Here is a 21,064-nt window from a genome sequence, read left to right as displayed (position 1 = left end):
TTTTTTATTTAAAAAAGATAACAAACATTTCTGAGGCCTTTGCCCCTCACTGCTGGTTAAGCCTTTTCTAAGAAGATGTTAGTCCTAACAACAACACAAGTATTCATAGGAAATATTAATATGTCTTCCCAAACATTTCCTTAGTAACCCTTGCAACATTGCAAGACAGCCCAATATTATCCTCCCATTGCAGAAAAAGGAATTGGGGTGCGGGTTGTGGCCAAAAAAATAATGGTTGGTTGGCCTACGGCTACCAAATGAATTCACAGGTGTGGTGGGAGAGACAGAGCATTTGAACCAGGTCCCCCCAGCAACTAACAGTATACCATAACACTTCTCAAAAGTTGCCATCTTCTGATTTTCAGTGAGCTAACATGGACCAGTAGATAAAGAGGCAGACTTCAAGTAAAAAATGGGAGTATTCATCTCTTAGCTCCAGATCCTCTTCTGTAAAATGGGAACAATTATCTCACCTAACATTTTTGTGAGGCTGAATGGAGACATGAGGTGGTCCTACGAATCTAAGTGATGATGATCTAATTTTAACCATATTTAGGCGTTTGTTTCTCCACACAAATAGCATCTTGAGCATGAGAATATGGAGATGGGCATGCTTTTCCTCCCCACTCCCATCTGCAGTGAGAAACCTGGTCTACTTGTATAGGCTCCCCACACATTTAAGTACTCTGGGAAATCAGCAAAAATGCTCAACTGAAGCAGGCTCCACACTGCAAACAGTCGCCATTCAGCTTGTGGCAGGTGGCAATAGTGGGGTGAACTTGTGCCCATCTGCAGAACAATGCATAGCTCCCATCCAGGCCCAGACAGCTTGCTAGGAATGATAGGAGGAGGGGTCTGACATCACAGGGCATGCTGGCCAGCTGCATGGCAGTACTGAAGACACTTAAGGAAATGAGTCAACCTCCACTCCATCTGCAGAGGCTGACAGTCCTACAGTGGAAGCGTCCACAAACAAACAGGTCCAAAGGGCAAGAGGAAGGGGATGAGGAAACTATGCAAATCAATCCTTCTAGATTTACTATCAGGAGGTTTTTTATTTTATTTTTTAAAAAAGCTATCTCTGAAAAGCACATGCAGGGGAAGGGGGTATTGATGGAAGGAGGTTCCCTTTGCTAGCTCCTGGCCTTCCCAAGTTATATTCCACAGATAAAACATCAGCATGACATTTGAGCTTTTCTACTATTTTGGTAGCACGTTTCACTGTATAAAATGATTTTACAAAACTTCTCCGTTTATCCTCAGTTTTTCCCCCCTGGACAGCAAAGATTGCTTTGGCAGAGAAAGAAAGAAGGAAAGAAAATGATTATATAAAAGAAAATGCATAATCAGATGCATTCACACACCTCACTACTCCAGGCTCCTCCTAGACTAGGTTTGCAAATGGGTATTTAAGATCAGAGTTGTGAAACAGAGACACTCAAGATTCAAGTTAGTCTATAACACTTTCCCAGTGGAATATGAAAGAGAAACTCACCTAAAGCTCTGCAGCTGAACAAGGATTTAAGCCTGGACCTTGAAATTCAACATTTGCTCTACCAGAGCATACTGACTAGATTAGTGAACCTGGTGCCCTCCTGGTTCTCCAGCTAGAACGGCAGTTTGCTGTTCAGAGTTGGAGTCCAAAACATCTAGAGGGCATCAGGCTGGCAACTGAAAGAAGATCATCTCTCCACTCCATCAGAACAAATACTTAGGCACTGACTCCTTTGGGCAGATTTCCCCAAACTGATGCCCTCCAGATGGGCTACAACTTCCATCAACCTCAGCCAGCATGGCAGGACCACTGCATGTTGACCAATAGGGAGAAAAGTTGTTCAACTGCGGCTTGACATAGCTTCAAGTATTCACCTGCACTGGAACGACATTCAAAAAACCTGTTCCTCTAATGTGGAAGCCACTTTTTGTCATCCCAAATAAGCTCAAAAAAACATAACAAACCTCTAGACCAGATATTACCTTCAGAGGAATGATGATGCCAGAACTGTGCTTCTATGCTTGCTGACTACTCGGTCCAGTCTCTTCTTACCTATAACATATATAGGTCTTCTTTCCTCTCTTCCTTTTGTCTCACCCACTGAAATCATGCACATCTTCCACCACTTTTCAAATGGGCTGGATTTCAGAACTAAATGTTGAATAAATGGCAGCGGGAAAATACTTCATGCCTTGCTCCTTAAAGAACTAGCTTCAAATCGTCACATAAGACGCAGGACATCCTAAATGGTCTAAATGAAGCTAGAATTCTGCAGTAACAATGCTCATCATTTACTAAGAGTAAACCCATATGGGCACGGATAAAGGCCAGAATGATCACAGACTGTGGGAGGCAAGCGCTTCTGGGGAGATGCTTGTGGAGAAAAGAATTCAACAGTGCAGTGATAACCATATAAATACTGTTTGATCATCACCAATGTATGAATCAGTGCCAAGGTGTGCACTTGCAAGTTTGCTGCAGTTGATGTCAAAGGGTTTGTCAAGCTGCAGGGTGCTACTAAACATGATGGTTTCTGATGCATCAGCATAATTCATGCTTCTTCAGAATTATTTCCTGAAAGTATTCCAGCTATTCATCTAATGCTCCCCGTGACAAGCTGAGCAGAAAGGCCTCTGGTAAGCAGCAAGGAGACATCAAAACTTGGCTTGGAAAGATAAACCCAGCAGGCCTTACTCAACAACACTTAGGCCAATCCTGGGCATTGTGCTAGCACATGACTAGAGTAAAAATGGAAAGTCTGGTTCTGTGGAGAAGGGGGTTTGCTGTGCAAGAGCTCCAAATCAAAATCAGGCTGAATGTGCCAGACTGAATTGCACCTGATAAGAGCAAGAGTCTGGAAATGCCTTTAGTTTTGAGGATATTTTATTATTATTAATGCTATTCTGGTTACAAACTGTTCTAGCATGTATTCACTGGTTGGGATGCTAGAATAAATCCTATGGAAGAACACTTCTCTCTCTCTCTCGCTCTCTTTCTGCCCTTCAGTACAGATGTGCCTCACATTGGCTGGGAATGCATTCAATTAAATGATCGCTCTCCTTGTGCAGGGGGAATCCACAGTAGTAGGAACTCTGAAAATAAGCAGGCCTTTCCCCATGCTTCTGTCTATTTTCTGAGAAAGGTGGCAATTTTATCTTGCTTGTTCCATTCTCAATGGATGGGAGGTTAAAGCGTTTTGCACCCAGGTATCCATAGCACCCAATGTAAATATAAGGGGTAAGGTGACAAGCAGCCGTCTCGCTGAATGTAGGATCGACTCTTTGGTTTCTCCCAAGCCTGCGCTCTCAGCTTATTGTTAATACTATTGTTGTTATTTTTTTAGAGAGCAGAATAAAAGGTTCAAGTGTTAGACCTAATACATGGTTTGTTAAGAGCAGCTCAGCACGATGCATGACACAGAAAATGCTGTGATCTAAAAGAGCAGCGACAGAAAGATGAGAACATAGTTATTAAATATTTATATTATTGCAATGCTTGCAGGACAAAAATCTGACCTGGACCATGTAGAAACTGTCCCTTTGGTCCACTGGAGAGTCTGCCTTTCCTGGTTTCAGCTCTGACTGCTTCACATTCAAATCACCTTAAACCCATTTTAGAATCAGATGCAGGTATAAAAGAAAGGAATGGAGGACAGAGCATAGGACAGCCATGTTCCTAAAGGAGTGATTACACACACTGCTTTGGTGCCCAAAATAAGAGACAAAATGAGCCAACTGGACGGCCTGATATGACAGCAGCCAGTTCTGGCTTCCTCTCTCTTGCTCCACGTGCAGCCAGCAGTAAGTAGTGCTTGGCTCAAAACGTACTGAGTGCAGCTTCTAGATTTCAGCTTAATCGGCCATCTGGCTGCTTGCACAGAAGCAACTGCAATTTGCCCAAATCTAGGCCTGGTCCCAGGGCAGAAATCGAGGTGTTCCAAACCAGAAATTAAATAATGAATTAAAACTAGTGATGAAAGACAATTTGGTGGACAGATAAAACCAGCAGTGTTAGAAGTTCAAGCGCTCAATCTGCCTCTCCCCTGCCCAAAAGTCCGGGCAAAGAGATGTGTCCTCACCTGACAAATAAATGGCATCCTTGTTGCTGCCAAACTATCTCTATTCAGGATCCAGACTAGGCATAGGCAAACTCGGCCCTCCAGATGTTTTGGGACTACAATTCCCATCATCCCTAGCTAACAGGACCAGTGGTGAGGGATGATGGGAATTGTAGTCTCAAAACATCTGGAGGGCCAAGTTTGCCTATGCCTTATCCAGACAAAGGGGGATATAGGGACTTCCCAGCTCGGAAAGAGGTCAGGGGTTTATCCCTATTACGCTACGCCTCAGAGGCACTCAAGAGTTGTTCCTCACTATCATTAGCCCCAGGAGGGGGGGGTGCACCACATGACACGTCCTGCCCCTGCCTAGTGCGAAAGCACTCATGCGTTACGCTGGGATGCACAAACATCCCGCCTGCCCCCCTGCTACCGTGATGCCACTCCCGTGCCAGGTGGGAAATGAGGAGGGCAGCATCGGGGGGGGGGGGGCTGGGGGCTCCTTCTGCCCACACAACATCAGGCAAATCCAGAAGGACATTGCCTGATCCAGAAGGCTATTCTTATGCTCTTAGCTGCACAAATATGACCATCCTTGTTTTCACAGTTTTCACAATTATGATTTGTGATAATCTCCCAGTATTTCCAAAAACACAATTCAGAGACAATTAGCTTAGCCTGGCTTGTCCCCACACCTTGCTGTGTTGCTTGCTTCAAATATATATTTCAAAGTCATTTTTTTACTTTAGGGTTAAAATAGTCTATGAAGAATTGTATTTGCAATATTCAGAAGCCACCTCCAGCCCGTTTGTGAACATTTGTCATATGCATTATAAAACTTCTCCATAATGCAAAAGCAGCCATTTCAGAATGGGAGAACTCACACGTTTCACTCCTCATGCCTGGTGCGCAAAGCAAGGCAGTCTGTCTTCACCAGCTTCCTCTTCCAGTCTTGGATTTTTGTTTCTTTACACCACATTGTCAGGCATATTATTGTTTGGGAAGAACTGCTCAGGCACTTTTAGTGGCTTGAAACATAGCCGCTGAACAAAACTGAACTATGATCCCTCCTGGCTTGTAGCTTCCCATTCCTTTCCCTTCCAGTACTCATGCCCATCTCTGAAAGTGCAACATGCGCTCACTAGTAACCCTCTTAGGACACCAGGCCTCCCCTCCACATGTACTATGAATGTGGGGTGGTGGCGGCAGGTGCACATTTGTCTCTTTGTATGTAAACATATACTGAGTGGCAGGAGACACAGTCAGAAACCTTAAATAAGCAAGGCCCCTTATGATGTGGAGGCCTGCCAATATGTGCACATGAATTCACGCAAACAGACACATTCAATGTATGAATAGGGGTAAAGCTTGGTCCCACACATTCACTATATGAATGGAGAAGACCCGTTAACATCTGAAGTGGGTTACTTTCTAAAGGAAGTGTGTGGGGAGCATCTAGCCCACGGGCCAATCTCGGCATGTCAATTTGGCCCACAAGGCCATTTTCTCCGAACCATGCCCACTTGTCCATCAATTGATGTCACTGGGTGACATCAGCTTTATGGGCAGGGTTCAATATTGCTGGGCGTGGTTTCACCAGTCTGTTCTCTGTGGGGAATGCACTGGTGAAGTAGAACCCTCCCTCTTACCTGCAGTGGGCAGGACTGCCCATTTATCAGTCTTCTCATAACATCAGAGATTGACAGGTGAGTGTTCCTGCCCCCACAGGGTGGGGCTGGTGGAGAAAAGCAAACCCCTCTTCTAAAACATATCTCTGCATTAAAGGCACTGAACAGTGAGTATTACAAATCAAAATGCATGGAATGTGCAATGGAAATGTGGTACCTATATCAGATGGGAAACGAATAAAAGGATGGACTAAAAAGATGGAACAGTGAGGTTCTGCAAGCAGCAGTAAAGGTACCCCTGCCCGTACGGGCCAGTTGTGTCCGACTCTAGGGTTGTGCGCCCATCTCACTTAAGAGGCCGAGGGCCAGCGCTGTCCGGAGACACTTCCGGGTCACGTGGCCAGCGTGACGAAGCTGCTCTGGCGAGCCAGCACCAGCGCAGCACACGGAAACACCGTTTACCTTCCCGCTATAAAGCGGTACCTATTTATCTACTTGCACTTAGGGGTGCTTTCGAACTGCTAGGTGGGCAGGAGCTGGGACCGAAAGACGGGAGCTCACCCCGCCGCGGGGATTCGAACCGCCGACCATACGATCGGCAAGTCCTAGGCACTGAGGTTTTACCCACAGCGCCACCCGCGTCTCGCAAGCAGCAGTAGCATGCATTAAAAAAAGGACTTGGCAACTTTTCCTCTTCAGCACCTCAGGTTAATCACCAAATCCAGAGCTTTATGGGGAATGCAGCTGATAGGGGTCTGTATTTATACAACCTTGTCCAATATATGTTATTTAAAAATTGGCAAAAAGGCAGTCTTATATGAAGATGGAAGTGAATAAAATAAAGAAAATCCACAAATTAATTTACAGTTTAAATTTTGATTTTATCTGTATGCTCCTAATTTTTTTTTAAAACAAAACAAGCAACACTACCTAAGGTCTAGTCAATTTATCACTTGTAAAAAGCATTAAAGATGGCTTAGCTCTGGGCAATGCCCCTTTCTGGCCGTATAAAGTGCTGCAAGATTGGGCAAGCATTATTCCACAAGATCATTTTCCTTGTGGTGGCATATTTACCAAATATTCAGTGAATATTTGATTTCTGATCCTTTGGGACAGTAGAGTATTTTCAACATATTTGTTGACATCAGTCTGTCTTAGGAGACAATGGAGTATGCCTTCAAGGGTGACGTCCAACCTTTGGAGTGCTACAACTCCTGCTGCGGTGGTAGAGACAGACATGTTTTGTTGCAGCTAGGGCAGATGATTTCTGATCATTTTGGACAGCAGTGTATTTTCAACATATAACATAACATAACAACATATAATAGGCAACATGCAAACCTATTTATTACTTGACAGATGACAACATATCCTAATACATGCCGCATCCCGCAATGCCACCAAATATGAAGAAGCTCAGTGAAAAATCACAAGCAAAACATCAGCACAATCACGGAGTCATCTAAAATATAGTGCACTGCACTTAATTCATTTCAACTTTGATATCCAAGCTGTTCTGGATATTATTATTTTTTACCAGTGGTAAAACATCTCTTGCCTGATCTGAAGCACTGCAAAAGCTTCGGAACATCAGAATCTACCTTAAAGCAGGTCAAACTATTTGTCCATCCAGCCCATAATGTTTGGCTCTCCAGGTGCTGGAGACTGAACCAGAGACCCTAAATCTTGGAAGCACACTGGAGCAGCTACATGTACATTTGCACAATATATTCTATAACAGCAGACATTAATTTCTTTGGTACTGAATTTATGTTGTGAGGGACCTGATTTTGGATTGCTCAAGGTGGACTATGGGGGTTCACTTGCCACAGTTTTCTGTATCACTCATACATCTCAAGCGGGGTGCCAACTTGAATAAAATATTGGGGGGCAGGTAAATCCCACCCTGCATAACCAATCACAAGACACGGTGCATGCATGCCATTTGAATGGCAATGCCCATCAATGCTGGAGGGACCAAACCCCCCTCAAGTATTTTTTGGGGGGAGGGGAGAGACTGAAGGGACCTCAGCCCCTAGGAGTTGGTTCTCAAGACTTCTAAACCAACAGTGTACAATCTACTTTTGATGTTCTTCCTAAGAAATGGTGGAGGTGCTGGAAGAAACAGGAGGGACTAGATGTTAGGAGTCAGATTGCTGCCATCTGGGCACATGGAAGTGCTGTAGCTCAATAGCAGAGGAGTTGCTTTGCATACAGGGATGCGGGTGGTGCTGTGGGTTAAACCACAGAGCCTAGGACTTGCTGATCAGAAGGTTGGTGGTTCAAATCCCCGGGACGGGGTGAGCGCCCGTTGCTCGATCCCTGCTCCTGCCAACCTAGCAGTTTGAAAGCACATCAAAGTGCAAGTAGATAAACAGGTACCGCTCCGGTGGGAAGGTAAACGGTGTCTCCGTGCGATGCTCTGGTTTACCAGAAGCAGCTTAGTCATGCTGGCCACATTACCTGGAAGCTGTCTGCGGACAAACACCGGCTCCCTTGGCCAATAAAGCAAGATGAGCGCCGCAACCCCCGAGTCGGTCACGACTGGACCTAATGGTCAGGGGTCCCTTTACCTTTACCTTGCTTTGCTTTGCATACAGAAAGCTCTGGGTTCAATCCCTGGGTATCACCAGGATGGGCTTGGAGAAACCCCAATCTGAAACCTTTGGAAGCTGCTGCCTGTCAGTTCAGACAATGCTGAACTAAATGAACCAACCAGTATCCTGACTCAGAATAAGGCAGCTCCCCATGCTCCTTTCTGCCATTTTACCCTACAGGCTCACATCGGCACCCTCTGGTCACATGCCCTTGCGCTCCATCTTCTCACTCTGGAGCCTCTTCCACAGCTCATGCCACACACCAACAATTCAGGCCTCAAAAAAAAAATGAACTCAGAAATTCCTCACCCGTTCCTGCACAAAGAACTTCACAAAGCCGTGAAGCTTGCCAGAGGAAGTTGGCCAGCACGCAGTATCGTATAACTTGCTGTGCTTCTCTCGATCGAATGCCGAAACAATGTTCCAGTCAGTCTCCCAGAGCTGCCCGCTGAGTTATCTCTGGGCCGCTCACATAATCAAATGCAGTTTATTCAACACAGAGAAAACCTCGAAAACAGCCTCGTGCTACACACTGTCAGAAGTACTCATGAAAAAACATGCCTCGAAATTCAGTTTCTAGCTGGCTGCCAGGTCTATAAATAGAAAGGAAATAAGGCATTTGGTTCACAACCCAGTATTATCTCACAGTGTCCTGAACATCAGCAGCTGCATTGCTCAAGATCAAGGATTTCCCTGGAAAAGTCTCAAAGTACACTGCAGCCACCCTGAGAATTGCTGACCTTGGACAGTCTGTATTCTTGAACAGGAGTTCTAAGATGCACAGGACACGCCTTGTGTTGCTCACTCCTATTTAGGCTACTTCCATAATTGTGCTCTTTCACAGGGAGGTCATAAACTTGGTTGAGCCTTAAGGAAGGATGGGAGGGTGTACTTTCCCCTGTTTATTTGTTTGCTTTGTAGCACAAGACAATCTTTAATAAAAACTAATTTTAAAAAGGATGGATGGGAGGGAGGAAAGGAGGAATCTTATGCCCTAGTACAAAGGGATTTAAGTGGCCCTTTCCACATGCTCTTAGAAAGTACTGAACCAACTAGAATATAATAACTCTGGAATGCTAAATGATTCACAGCTGAATACTGAAAATTCAGATATGATCAGCTAAACTGATCAATTTCTTCTGCATCTGCCATGTGCCGTTGTACAACACCCTGCTTACTGCTCTCATGATGTTGTAGCATTATTAGATCATGGGCTAAGCTGGCTGAGGCTGATGGGAGTTGTAGTCTAACAACATCTAGAGGTCATCATGTTGGCTATCTCTGCTCTAGAGCAGGGGTCAGCAAACTTTTTCAGCAGGGGGCCGGGTCCACTGTCCCTCAGACCTTGCGGGGGGCCGGACTATCTTTTGGAGAGAGAAAATGAACAAATTCCTATGCCCCACAAATAACCCAGAGATGCATTTTAAATAAAAGCACACATTCTACTCATGTAAAAACATGCTGATTCTTGGACCGTCCATGGGCTAGACTGAGAAGGCGATTGGGCCGGATTCGGCCCCCGGGCCTTAGTTTGCCTACTCATGCTCTAGAGCGTGCACAGCCATGGTTCATACGATCAATAGCATCTAGTACAGCACTGACAAACATCATGACTCTTGCACCATGCAGGAGGCATGGAATGGGGAACCTATGGGCCTCCAAATGTAGCTAGAGTCCAACGTCCATCAGCCCAGCACAGCATGGCGAATGATAAAGAACAATGGGAGTTGTAGTCTAGAGAGCCATAGCCTAGTATGGTCCAAGGATGTTCCTATGCTATACTACACTTTACCTCTTGTTTTTGGTTCAGCTCCATGTCCTACCAGAAAGAATGCTGACATTATCCTTCTTGTCCATAGAAATAATCCATACACTCCACTAATTTTGTCTTCATTTTGGCACAGTTAATTTTTTTTTCTAGAAAGCAGCCTGCAGTACCAACAGAAAACAAAAGTCTGACCTTTCTTCCTACATCGGTACTGCTTTAGGTTCTCATTGTGCGAAAGAATCAAGATGTAGAAAGTTTCATTCATTAAAACTCTGCTTGTCCATTCACAGAAATGTTTGCAAATAGCTAATTCATTCCTTATTCATTTCAGTTGGAATGCTAGAGAAGGATCTTCTGGTAGTGTTCAGAACTCAACATTCTATGCTCACTCTAGATTTCTGCCAAAATTCTACATCAAGTAATTCATTGAAGAATAGCTTTGAACTGGCACTGAAATTATTGCCATACTTAGTACTCAAGAGCACACTTTCAGTTTTTATATGATGTTCTCTTTGAGAGAGGAAAAGTGGAGAGTATAAATTATCTATTTTTTCAACTGTATGTGCATCACAATATGACTCTTTGTATCATTTTAACTGTTGGAAGTCATTTCATGGACTGAACAACATCAGCAGAAAGATAAGCAGGGTTTTAAAGCTCAAAACACGAGTAAGTCCTTGCTCTCCCCTATTCCCTCCTTAATGTATTCTCATTCAGTAATTTACAACATCAATGATCTTGTGGCACTGGTTTCATTCACAAAGTGCCTGGTGGCAGCAGATCTCATTCATAAGATTGCAAACTGCTGGGAACTTCAAAAGTTCCATAACTGAAAGAATCTTTTAACATTTGTCTAAAACTGCAAGTACCATTCACAATTTCCACCAATTAAAGGTGAAGATAAAGGCTTTCCATTTCACCTACTAAAGCAGTGATGGGGGCCCTGTGACCCTCTAAATGCTGCTTAACTAACACTCCCATCATTCCTGACTATTGGCCATGCTGGCTGTGGCTGATGGGAGCTGGAGTAAAGCAAGCTTGACCTGTGTGTCTGGATCAGTCGTAGGCAATGGAGGAATAACTAGGGTAGGGAACTACTAGGTGGAGCACAGCTCTCTTGCAGATTGAAGCACAGTACTGAATCAGGAAGACTGCTCTTTGGATTAGCTCAGGGTTTCCCAAACTTGGGTCTCCAGCTGTTTTTGGACTGCATCTCCCACCATCCCTAGCCAGCAGCACCAGTGGTCAGGGTTGATGGGAACTGAAGTCCAAAAACAACTGGCGATCCAAGTTTGGGAAATGCTGGAATACAGCAACTGCTTTCTTCCATCATGTGTGCAATTGTGGGTGCAATGAAAGGAGGCGAGTAATCAACCATCTCCACCCTAAACTACCTAAGGGGTGCCACCTGTCCCCATCCAGCTGTTCCCCTCACATTTGGTATCAGAGAGGGGGAGACAGATTAGTTTTCTCAAAGAGCAGGGAGAAGTATGATAGATTCACCATGATTTGGAGTGGGATGCTCATTTTTCTCTGTCCCACTACCATCTCTTGTTCAAAGATCTTGCAGTTTGTCTTCAAGCAGCCTGCAAAACTAGTTTGACCAGATACAACAGCGGAACAAAAGGAAAGAGGAAAGCACATACCATGCATACATGGTTCTTCCAGGCTCCCCCATCAATTCTCTGAAAACTCTCTTGCTCTCCAGGCACAAAGAGGGGTTCACAAATAGTGAGCTCTTTGGCCACTCCCAATGGCCTTTCTGAGCTGTGTTTCAGTTCATGTGATCCTACACAAACCTGTCCCATACCGAAGCAGGTCATTGTTCCTCCGTCATTGTCAGTGGCTCACAAGGTCTCAGGGAGAGGTCTTTGCCAGCTTTGCAACAGGAACCCAGCAGAGCATGGGGGAAATATAATTCCTTTCTTCATGTGCACTGCTGCCTGCTATAGCTGGCTTTCATGCTTTCCTCCCTCCTCAAATACAGTGGCCATATCTGCCAGCAGGGCCCTTGATATATATGGGAAAGGATGTTGTAAGACTGGTTGTTGGTAGATCCTTTTGGAATGAAGAACGGTCAAAAAAATTAACTAAATAAAACTAGGGATGCATTGAATGCTCACCCATTTCAAGTTTTAGGTCAAAAGTAGAGCTTTCGGTAAACATAAACCCGAAAACTGAATTGTGAGAAAATTATCCATTTTCCCAACTCTGTTTGCTGCTCACCTATCTGCTTCTCCAGTGCCGTTTTATCCATTCTCATTACCAAGTTGTCTCTCTTGATTAGTCACATGGGCAATCTGGTCAATAGGGAACCACTTAGTGAAAATAATTATATTTTGCAGCCCAGAGGTTTTCAACTTTTCTGGGTCCACAGCTGCCTTGACCAACTACAGTCTTTCTGTGGCACCCCTGTGGGGCTCAGGAGCCCAGCTAGGACACCCCTTGCCTTCAGAACTGGCAGCCTCTCACCCTTTTTTGAACACCCTCCCCTGTGGAGGGGTCCCTCAGCCTCCTCTCCTGTCCCTTCTCCTTGGGAGTCCTCCGGACAGCCGCAGCTGCCGCCCTTGATCTCTGAGCTACCCCACCCTGTTCCAAAGAGAGGTGCCTCCTCACACTGCCCCACAGAAGCCTGGGAACCACTCCCTGGCCAGCCCCAGAGGCACCATTTGCCTGGAAAGCTTGTAGCCAGTGCTGCTGCAACAAACAGCTGTGCAAGCCTTTGGGAGGCATGAGTGGGCATCAGAGGAGGGAGGGAAGGAAAAAGGGACAGAGGCAAGTGTTGTCCACAGCACCCCTGACCATCATTCAGGTACCCCAGGGTGCCAGGGCATACTGGTTGACAGCCACTGATATAGCCCATTATATTTAATTATGTGATATCATTAAGGGCAAATAAAGCCGATTGAAGGGAGGGGGCAATGTTTCTTGCAGCCAATGAAGAATTCTATAGTGAGTGGAATGACATCACAACAGTATGTAGGCAAACAAAGGCAATTCAGGAACCATCGCTCTCACTCGGAGCAGGCAGACTTTATCACCTCATTTTGATGCAATCACAATGGAACGGCCAAAGGGGGATGAACGGACACTATTTTAAATTTGATTGGGGGGGGCCAATGTCTCCCTTTCAGATCCATCCTGAGTAAGACTAGTTGCTGGCCAGAGCTGTATGGGAAACAGAGTGCTTTGGAAAACTCCCCACGACAGTCACCACAGCTGAATGAATGATCCACACTGGAATCTGAAATTAACCAAGTATGGTGAAACCAGAAAATCAGCACCATCAGCTGAATTTCTGGAGGCAAATAATTGTATGAACTACAGTTTGCAATTGGTGGGAAAACAACCCTCTGTGGCTAGTTTCTTTCAAAGGAAAGGTTAGCACCGTGACTCCCCCCTTCCCCCGCCAATACTTGTGAACAATTAGTACCCCAAACAGATTACAGTAAAATAGCATGAGTCAACCAGTCTTATGATTCTGGACAGGGCTGAATCATGCCATTCAAGCACCCATGGTTGGCAATACAGCAGCTGAGGCTGCAAATGAAAAAGATACGGTGTCAGAGACACACACACACACACAGGCAGTACCTCAGATAAGAGCAGATTTTCCAACTTTCATGTGCTAGGGCTAAGGAGACTTACAGATTTTCTGAACAGTGCTAGTTCAGCCTGAGTCTCAGAGGCCACTGCAAGATTTCTAATTACCACCCCCTTTTTCTTTTACAATCAAAGGTTCAAACAGGAACACACACTGCTGCTCTCACATTCTCTCTCAGCCTCCTAGAAACAGTTTGAAGTGCTCCGGCTCAGAGGTAGCCAACACAGTGCACTTCAGATACTGGACTCCCAACTCTCATCAGCCTCAGGTCAGTAGTTAGGAATGATGGGATCTGTAGTCTGGCTGCTCTGGCAACATGTGAAGGGCACCGTACTGGTTGCTCCCGGCTCAGTTTGTGAAGACCAATATCTCATGTACAAAGAAGAGATTGCTCCCTCCCATCTCCTATATTTTCACCTGGTCAAAAGGGGTGAGGGGGGTTGTTTACATTTTGTCTTTATCTTCAAATACAGTAACAGATATAACTTCAGCAGTAATCTCACACTAGAGATGGTTCATTGTGCTGAAATAAGAAGAGCAGTTCAGTCACTTATGTATGGCTTTGTGCATAGGCAAACCTCAAACCCTTTAACTCAGTCTCCATGCTCCCAGTTTTCATTGCCCTTTCTTTTTCATTGTTTCATTTGTGCATACTTTGTACAAAAATTAGCCAGACTCTCACATAGCACAACTTCAAATAAGCCAAGGGGGAAGCATGTCACCAAGTTGATGAGACAAAGGCACACAGAGAGGTATCTCTGGTGATTCTCCTATACTTCCCTTCACCTAAAGAGCTGCCAAAGCCCAAGCCTGGACATCTTATGGAAGTTATGCAAGACCCTTCTATCTAGTCTGGTATTTACAGACTGCAATTAAGAAAATCTAATTGTTCTAATCTGCCAGTTATCATAATTTTTCAGGAGGTTTGAAAGCTTAGCATGGATAAACACTTTAGAATACACCTAAAAATAGGAAAAATGAATTGTACAAAAGTATCTACAAGTCTTTCTGATTTGGTCTGCACAGGGACTGTATACCTACTTGTGCACTTAATTCTACCATGTGATCTTCCAGGCTTCAAAACACTAATGCTGCAAAATAGACTGGGACATCAAAGAAAAAACTCCTAAATCTGGACATCATTTTTTTTGGGGGGGGGGGAGTAGTTGCACTAGATACAAATAGGGGCATGAGGCATTGCTGAAGGAGATAACTGGATTAAAGAAATCCAGACAAAAGAGATTTCCAAAACAGAAGTGAATAAAGATTAACATCTTATTCATAACATCTCACAGAATGAGTCCATCAATATGAACAGCTTTAGCATTCATTTAAAAAGTCCAGAACTATTAAGGGCAGTCCAATCTCTCCTTTCCTAACAGAAGGGTATTATAAAATCAAGTTCAGTCTACGTTTGGTTAGAAATGAACTGTGGTGTTGAAAAATGAATGGGGTTGCTTATAAGGCAAGAATGGAAATATTCAGGGAACTGGAATAGTTTCTCATAAGTCTTTAGTTAATGCAGGAAAGAAATTTACATTACACCTTCCCATTATACACACTACAATGTTAATTTCACATCATTTTTGTATACTGTATCATCGTTATGCTATGATTTGCTATAGATTTTCAAAAGCAATTATCCTATACCCTAAACATCTTCTCCAAGGGGTTGTACCTTTATGCTGGTAAAGAAAAAGCATTGTTGCCCTTTTAAACTTATGAATGAATGTTCAGATCAATGCAAATTAATATGCAGGAAACTAGAATGTGTTAATTATCAAAAGCAGGAACATATCAACTTTAAAATCATACTGAACAAAATTAGCCCAGAAGGAAAATGCTTGTTCATGGCATCAAGTTATATCACAATCTTGAAGGGACATAGATGCAATGTTAGAAACCAAGATATGAATGAAAGCTAGGAGCTAAATGGCACCTTAAACCTAGCTTATGGGCACAACAACAGAATGTCTAGGCACACTTTTTATAACAAGAATACAAAGCTGAAAATGAATGAACTGCAGCTAAAATATTATGTTAATTTTTCACATGGTCTAGTCCTTTCCCTACCCACCCACCCTAATATTCTTAAGAGGGTCTCTTCTCCAGACTTCAGAGAGTAGCTGGAAGTGGGGAGGCAGAAAAAGGTGCTCCTTTCCTTCCACTCTGCAGTTTTAATCTGAAACCTTAGATACACTACTGTGCCCAGAGCGCAGAAACTGCTCGTGCTAATGAAATTCCCTGTCACAAAATGTGCCTAGAACAATGGGAGTTTCGAACACTGCGTAGACGGTGTTAAATAAAACTTGCACCACCAAATCCAGTGTGAGAGTTGACAATCTTTCCAACTACTATAGTACCTTTTAACATTTCTTAAAACCACCCCTTTGGCCCATACAGGGATTTACAGCTTTATTAATCAGTTCAATAGTTAAAGACGTGATAATATGTGCTGAGTTTATACATGTGACTAACACTAACTCCACAGTATCAAGTTCTGCACATATATATGCTTTTAAATGTATACAAATGGTGTCACTCATAACTAACATGAAAATGATACATCCACATCAATATATTCAGCAATCCTAACCCAATCAACTATACTCCCTGCACTCTCAGTGGCAAGATTTTATTCAGCACATTTTATCACTTAAGTTTTTTAACATAGGATGACAAATGGTTGAGCGCACACACCTTTCCAAAATTCCCACTGTAGAGAAGCTGGCTCTAAAAATAATGGGCTAGAACTTAGAAAAACAAACTTCAGGATAGGGCTTTGGCCATGTTGAGACCATTTGCTTATCTCCACTGCATCACTTATTTTCATTTGTGCCACTAATGAAATAATGGAGTGTCACTAGCCATAGGTCAGATTCTCTTGCTACTATCCTGGACCAAGGACAGGTATTTTGGTTTACAGGCACTATTTCAAGCATAAGCAGATCCTTTGTATCACAAAATCACATTCAAGGGATAGAACATTTAAAAATATGGATTGTCTCTCTAGTAACCCTTAATATCCCTCCACTAGAATATTCACTGTTGACTTCTGTTCACAGAATTCTCAAATTCTCCACAACTCCCTCATCCCTCTAACTTTTGTGTTTCTTTACATCCAGTTAACTACCACAGAAATGACTCACAGAAACAACATAATCCAGACCAGACACTCCAGTCACTCCTGGGGAACCAATTTTATAGTCTAAAAAATTGTTTTGTCGGATGGGAACGGTAGGTGATTCAACATGTTATAATTAAACAGAAGTCTCTCTCCTCTGTCTCTGTCTCGATAACACTCATTGAAACCATAGATCTGGTTTGCTTTAGGAACAACTCAATTACACAGCTATAATTAACAAATATTTATTGACACTTTTCTATGTGATTTATTTGAAAAGAAGAGTTTTCAAATAAATTGTAAAATAGATTTGTAAAAGAGCACCACAAGACACCATACATTAGCAAAATCAAGCTCAGTTTCTGTTACTTTAGGAAGATGAGAAGGCTAACTGTTTCTATTACACAATAGTTTTTAAAACAGGACCACAGGAGCGCCTTGCCTTCATCCCATGAGGAACTGTTACAAATACATGAGAGATTTTCAGGATTCATACACTTCATTTCCAACAGAAATTATTTCCTTTAAGTACAAGAAGACATAACTTTTGGATGACTCTTCAAAGAGACCAAAAAAAAAAAATTAACCAATTTAAAAATAATCATGTTACTAACTTCTTTTAATCTCTTAATGCAAATTAGCTGCAAACTAAAATTTATCAGGGCTTTTTCAAATCTTCCATTCACTTCCATTTTATGTCTTTTTATTTAGATACTGCAAATTCACTTTTTATGTTCTTAATATTAAATATTTTAGCCCACAAAATAACTTTTTTTTTCCCAAATAGGAGAACAAGAACATTTTACACCAGTTGCTACATTACTGCTATATTTCCCCATGTATACACTGTGAGTTTATACAAGTAAACTTTATCAGTTCTGTTCTACAGGAAGGCACAACATGATATTACTGCAAACTTTCCATTCAGGGTGTGCAACTAAATCAAAATCAGTGCTTAATGTAAAACACTTGTGTAAATTTTTCCATTCCAATAATAATTATACTTAGAAAGCTTCTAATTCATAAAAGTTCCTTAAACAAACTGGATTATTTTTTCATCAAATTAAATGTTCTGTAAAACATCTGGATTTAAAACGCATTTTGAGGAGAGATATTTTATTTACCATTTCTGCATAAAACAATAGAAGCAGAAAACAACAACATGAACAGGGCACTTCCCTAAAACATTTGCACCCCAAGCACTGAAAACTGGCAATATTGAATTTATGAAATATATTGAGAGCCTTTTGTCAGCCTCTGGCTGAATTACCCCTCCCCACGCCCCCAGAATTGTCATATGGCAGACACCATTTTCAAAGCTACCTCTGCATGAGAGTCCTAGCTTTCTTGCTCGCTAAGAAATAAAGAGGGGAGGCACCACAACACAATGCAGATTAGCAAATCCAGATTGAATCCTCACATTCTTGCTCCTTTCTGAAAACTTTGTTTTCTACTGCAAGAGTGGAAAGAATGAGGCACTACTATACACCAAGGCAAAGCTATATAACCCACTTAAATACACCATATCTGCAGCCTACTCTCTCTTGCAAATCCTAAGCATGTTTAACTGGAAATACGCCTCACTGGCTTTAACTGTAGAGAGCTAATCTGCTACAAAATACACACACATACCAAAATGTGGCACTTTACAAATGGACGTATTTATTGTGACATAAGCTTTTGTGGGTCAGAGTACACTTTGGCTCTTGGGTGTTATTTTTTTTACTGATCTGGATGGAACAGACATTTTAAAAAGTTTAAGATAGTAGGCTTAAATCCAAATGGATTTGAGCAGCAATTAATTTAAGTTTAAAACATGGCATTGAGAGTAGCTTGAGGTGTCATACAAAGCAGGTTTCCTTAACAAGTTATATTTTGATCAGACAGGTAAATCACACACTTGTGAATTTAAACATTCAGTCCAAACCTGACCATGAATCCCACCAAACAACGGCGAAAAATGACTCCTCGTTACAAAAGCTAACAATTTTTTATAAAAAAGAGAAAATCCTCAAGCTGTGTTTAACTGACCATGGTGTGAAATGCACATATTGTTTATTAATATAAACATTTTTGCATTCTAATTAAAGATGACCATATCTTGACATCTGATCTGGAAAGTTGTCCCAGAACCATCTCCATGTCTACACACAACCAGCTTTCCCAACAAAGCCCATGAAAACATTTAGAAAGCTAACTGTGTTCAAGTGTTTTTGGAGCAGTTTGATGCATCTCGAGATCTGACTGAATTCGGAGATGGACGTGCATTCAGCTTCTGAGAATTTAACCTTAAGGAGCATTGTAATAGTCCTACTGAAACATATAGATAGCTCCCATTCTCCAAATCGATTACAACTAATTATAGGACAATTAACCTTCAGAATCCTTAGGCATGACAGGCAGGTGAAAGGTATTAGAATATAATTTTATTAATTTGTCTCCCTTGTTTCAACTCCCCCCAATGTTAATATTATCAAAGAATTTGCCATTCTCGTGGCTTTTTTCTTCATAGTAAAAAGTTAAAACAAGTGTTGTGTTAGAAAAACAGAACTAATTGGGTGAAAAGCTGCTAATCATATGACACTAAATATTTGCACCAGTCTAACTACCTGAAATCATGTTCTGCAAATAGCAATCAGAATATCCAATCCTAAACTTGTTTACTTGCTGGTGTAGCAAATATTTGGAACTGACCACAGAGTGACAAGCTTCTGCCACTTATGCATTTAAAAAGAAAATAATCAAAATTTTCTGATGCATTCATAATCCAGTGCTTACTTATTTGGGAGTAAGCTCCACTGAAGAGAGACAACTCAAAAGTAAGAGTGAGCATGCACAGAATTGCGTTAGCTTGGCTTTCTTTATCTAGCATTCAACATTTTTAGGAGTGAGCAGTGCTTTTTTTCTTTAAAAATGTTTAGGGGAACTCTAATTTTGACTCAAGAAAATCACCATTTTATAGTTCAAATTGGGAAAAATTAATACAATAAATGGACAAAAGTACAAAGATTCACAAAATGTTTAGGGGTATGCGTACCCCTGCGTACCCCCAGGGAAAAAAGCACTGGGAGTGAGGATTTACCAATGAGAAGTATACTCTGCACACTTAGAACTGTTACCAATTTAACACCTACCAACAACACTGTGATCAAACAGAGTTTATTTCCATATAGCACATGACAAAATTAGGACGTTACAATTAGTTATGTGGAAAATAATAAAAACACTGAGGTACAAATGTAAGTATGAAGTCTAGAATTTCTAAGCAGCTGTTGCAAATCAGTGTTTTTGCTGCTACAGACTAACACCAAGAATGCAGCTTACATGTAATCTCACAATAGTATTTCATTTAATGGTATGGCATTTCTCATGTTCTGAAGCTACTCATACAAATGATCTGAGTAACAAGTTCCGGACTGCATAAGTTTTCTCACATTAAATATTCTCTCCACTTGATTATCACACTACCAAAATTCTATACAAATATTTCAAACACAACATTTCTCATATTTCTGCACTGTTTCTTTTAAACTTTGGAGTAGTTTCTTTTAACTAAACTACAGGGAATTCCATACAGTACTTCTTTTCAAACACCAGTTTTAACTTCAGTTTTTTAATCCTAAAACTAAACTGTGCATTTTGAGAAATTAACATGCCGAAGCTATTTCTTAAACGGAACCTCAAAAATATGTCTAGAGCTTGCTCACTACTCAGGAAGTCAATAAATGTCTCTACACGCTCAGGAACTGCATGTTCACTGCATCCCTCCCAAATGCAAAGCAAATTTTACTACTCTGATGCAGGTATGAGGTCAGAGCCTTCAACAATAATGGGTATTGGTGTAACTAATTTTCCCGTGTACTACAAAGGCTTGCTACATTGCTTGTGATGAAGAATGACAGTTACAGGAGAGGGAAGGGAAGGAAAAAAGAGAAAGGCCACAAGCACAAGCCCTTCACCCATTATGTCAGAGATTTGGAAACAGTCTGCAGCTGAACTTATGTGCTTATGTGTTAGACAGCTGCAGTGGTAAAAGAACAGTTGCTTATGCAGCAATATTCATAAAGCAAATTGGAATTCTACAGATCAGGAACACCATACTTTATACATTATAATAACCTAAAATACCACAAATTTTTAAATGTGCTTTACATGGAGTAAGAGAAAAACCCTCAGATGAGGAAATACTATACAGCAATCAGAACAAAAACTAAATCAGAAGGCAACATTAACACCCCATATAAAATCACATGCCTTCATGGATTATTGCCTTGTCTGCGAAGGGGCCTGA

The 21,064-nt window shown here is 42.0% G+C and overlaps 1 protein-coding gene across 3 annotated transcripts in view; it reads right to left on the bottom strand.

Annotated features, from left to right (window-relative positions):
• The window catches only part of IGF2BP2 (insulin like growth factor 2 mRNA binding protein 2), a 59,119-nt gene that overhangs the window by 35,198 nt on the left and 2,857 nt on the right, over positions 1–21,064 (bottom strand). The gene's annotated exons all lie outside the window — the stretch shown is intronic.

Source organism: Podarcis muralis, chromosome 6, assembly GCF_964188315.1.
Source record: "Podarcis muralis chromosome 6, rPodMur119.hap1.1, whole genome shotgun sequence".
NCBI lineage: Eukaryota > Metazoa > Chordata > Lepidosauria > Squamata > Lacertidae > Podarcis > Podarcis muralis.
Note: the sequence above shows the minus strand (reverse complement) of the source record. Positions and strands in the feature narration are given on the sequence as shown.